This window comes from Gorilla gorilla, chromosome 5 (genome assembly GCF_029281585.2).
Source record: "Gorilla gorilla gorilla isolate KB3781 chromosome 5, NHGRI_mGorGor1-v2.1_pri, whole genome shotgun sequence".
Classification (NCBI taxonomy): domain Eukaryota; kingdom Metazoa; phylum Chordata; class Mammalia; order Primates; family Hominidae; genus Gorilla; species Gorilla gorilla.
In genome coordinates, this window is record NC_073229.2 from 117,270,107 (window position 1) to 117,273,901 (window position 3,795).

The following is a 3,795-nucleotide window of genomic DNA, read 5'->3' on the forward strand; positions in this document are numbered from 1 at the left end:
ACATGGATATCAATCAAGTATTAGGATAAAATTTGTAGTAATATTTAAATGTTTCAAATAAAATTTTTCTTATACATTTATACATAAAAAATTATAATTTTTCATTCTATTTTCTGAAAGATGTTTAAAACCATTTTATGCTTACCGCATTTTCTTTAAGTAAAATGAGCTTTTGTCAGCTATTTTTATTTTTGATTATTTGGCTTTCAAAATAAAGATTAGCTAAACCTAAATGCAATAAATATTGATTTAAATTTTATATCAAAAACAAATATGATATAAGCTCTACACAGATAAGTATTTGATTTCTATGAAATCCATTTATCTAAAGCTTAATCCAGTATTTGTTTTGTTATTAAAACTCATTAGCTATCCAATATTTTAAAATTAGAAGTCAGGACTAATATACAAACCCTCCTCAAAAGTTATAGGGTCCTGAAAAATTATGAGAATAAGTGTGGTCAGTAATTTCAATGCTCGGATATAACCTTGACAAAAGAGTACTTGATAATGAAGTCTTGTTTCTCTAGTCTTTCAAAAAAGGGAGAGAAATTAGAGGGGAAAAAAACCTACATAAAAAGGTGGTTAATGTAGACCAATGAATTTGTGCAAAAAAAGAGAAGCCCAAATAAAAGCCCCTTTAAAAAAAAATTTAAAGAGTTTTATTACAGGATGTTAGTATTCAAGACAAGTCAGAGCACCTTATACTTTTAATCAGATTTTGGGTAATTAGTTTTAAAGTGTTACTTGAGTATTTTTCTCATATTGTTTTTTGGGCAAAAGCGCTTCTCAGTGACTGTTTAAGAGACGTTACTCTGATCAAACAGTTTATCCTTAATAACTCGAGACATCAATCCATGGATAGCTTCTATTGTAGTTTTACTCCTGTCTGTGGGCTTTGGCAAGTTTGTCTTCTGATTTTCGATCATGTGTTTCTAAACCCAACAATGAAACTCAGTGTACCCACCCAATAATTATTCCACAGAAGCTCAAGCAATTTGCAACCCAAAGAGAATTTGAAATACAAGACTTCTAAGGCATAATATTGTTTGCATTGTACAAAAACATCTTCTATTTTATTAAGCGGGATAGTCTGGTACTCAGAGGGTCCTTCATCAAGAGGTTTGTAGCCCTTTGGGTATGTCCTAAAGGCATCAAGATTCACCTTCCCTGCAGATATTGTTCTTGTTGGATCAATCACCACTGCTGTAAATGGTTCCTGGAACCGCTTATTGAGCAGCTGAGTACTAACATGATGCCAGAAAGCCAGCAGCCATGGCCAGGGTGCCTATAATACCATCCAATTGCATTTTTAAGGCGGCCAACCTTTTTGGCATTTTCTGTGTATGTGGCCATGTACTCATATGCAGCAGCCTCACCATTTTCTCGGGTTTCAGTGCCCTCCACAGGCAAAGTAAAACTGCCCATAATAATCGTGGTTTCACCATCTACCTTTTCTGGCATCAAACCCATCACTTCCAAGTTGCCCCCTGACCTGGCATGCATCATCATCTTCAGTAGAGCTAATGCTGAGATTTTGCAGTACTTTAAAATAATGGTGATTGTTAACCCAGGGCTTTGTTGCCAGGATTTCATGCTGCTGCTTCTTGTCTATTTGTAGATTTCATGGATACTCTGAGTTTCTTGCACGTTGTTGGCCAGTTCCCAGGTTTTTCAGACCATACCACTCCTGGATGTCACCATCGCTGAGGAATCAAAATTGTTGCCTCTATAACCAAGATGCAACTTTAGCTCCCTAGATCTCTGTGTGTGGGCTTCAGACCCTATGCACCACAGGAGAAAACTCTTTTTTAAAATTTTTATTTGTTTTATTTATTTATTTATTTATTTAGATGGACTCTCCCTCCGTCACCCAGGCTGGAGTGCTGTAGCATGATCTCATCTCACTGCAGCCTCCGTCTCCTGGTTTCAAGTGGTTCTCCTGCCTCAGCCTCCCAAGTAGCTGGGATTACAGGTGCACACCACCATGCCTGGCTACTTTTTTGTATTTTTAGTAGAGATGGGTTTCACCATGTTGGCCAGGCTGGTCTCAAACTACTGACCTCAGGTGAGCCGCCCGCCCTGGCCTCCCAAAATGCTCAGATTACAGGTGTGAGCCACCACATCTGGCCAGGAGCAAACTCTTAACTAGATTCTCGAGACAGCCATTCACCTTTAATTTTTTTTTTGTAACGAGTCTTTCACGTAAGTCATTTGGAGCAAGTAAATTTTGGCAGCATCACTTTAATTTCAAAATCAGTAACTGTATATTTTTAAAATGTTATTATCTATTTTACAAAAGACACTATTTTATTATGTGTGATATGATGATCTTTTAATTGAATACTAGAAATTTAGCTATGTGACTTGCAACTGATTTTTATAGCATTATTTCTATAGTTAAAAACATCTAAAGGCCAATTTTCCCACTATATTCAACTGATGAGTCAATCACCCAGCCATGCATAACCTCATAAAGAATCTACTGAAACAATTTCACATTTACCTCCCTGCATTTTAGTAGTATACACTGGTGAGAAATCTCCCAAACACCTGAGGATAGCTTTGTTTCACAGTAAGTCAAAGAAAAGGTATGTAGCAAGTGTTGAGTGTTATATAAACTAAGGTTCATTTGCGTTGTATTCAAGCGTTAAATGCATGGGATATATAAATAATATATATTTAGTATATTAATCCTCTTTAGTAGGAAAGGCAGCCATTCAGGCAAACCATCTTTAGTAGAGTAGATAAAATGAAGGCTGGGTGGACAATGTTGGTTGTCTGCTCCATAGCCATTGCTTCTTATTATAGCCTTGTTTCTTACTTGTGCACCCTGCTATTGTTTAGTTATTAGGCAGCCATTTGTCTCATTGGTCCCTCCTCAACTCCAGGGGCAAAATGTTGATTAGCTTAAGCCAATCAGAATAATCCCATTGCATTGACAATATTAGTGTAGAGTGATACCTGATTAAAAACCAGGCCAATAAGAAGAAAGAGGCATGTGCTAGAAAAATTTTTCTTCTAAAAATATGCAAACTGGGCATTCATTCTATTCTGAGTATTCTCACATGAGTTTGAGATGCCTGAATCTGCCGCAGCTATACATTCGGCTAAGATTTGCCTCCTAAGAACACCTCATGTCAAAGATACCCCCAGTCTCATCTACCTCACATGACAAATACCCCCAGTCTCATCTACCTCACATGACAAATGAATGTAATAAAAATAAATTGCTCTTATTGACATCATTCAAAGACAAATTTGCATGTATAGACTCACAAAATCTATGAAATTATTCTTACAGGGGAAAATTAAGAAATTGTAGCAGGCAAGGGAGGAGATAGTTAAGTGATTTTATAATACAAGCATCCTGGCCGTTTCATAAACTTGAGTCTATATATCTCTTTGTTTGCATGTTTTATTTTTAAAAATATTTTTCCCTAAGTCTTCTTTATTTCCTTTCTTGCATAGGCTTTTCTCATAACTTGGACTGATTCTTTCCATGCCTTTCTCCATGCTCATACAAGGATATTATTTGCACACATAAAGGGATTATGGTTGGAAGAGTTTGTTGTTCTTAAATCTCATTGTGCTTATCAAAAGGGGATCATATATTTGATTTCATGCCATTTGCTTTTCTAACAAATTGTACATACCTACAAATAATCAGATGGCAATATAATGGCCTGAAAAATTATTCCAAAATGGATATTAACAGTGATTTCCCTGTTTAAGAATGTTGAGAATGTTTCCTTTTCCCCACACTTATAAATACAGCTACAGTAAAATTTTTTG

The 3,795-nt window shown here is 35.8% G+C and overlaps 1 pseudogene; it reads right to left on the bottom strand.

The window, feature by feature from the left end:
* Window positions 1–800: 800 nt before the first annotated feature.
* On the bottom strand, window positions 801–1,707 carry LOC101148310 (COP9 signalosome complex subunit 5-like; annotated as a pseudogene).
* Window positions 1,708–3,795: the final 2,088 nt, after the last annotated feature.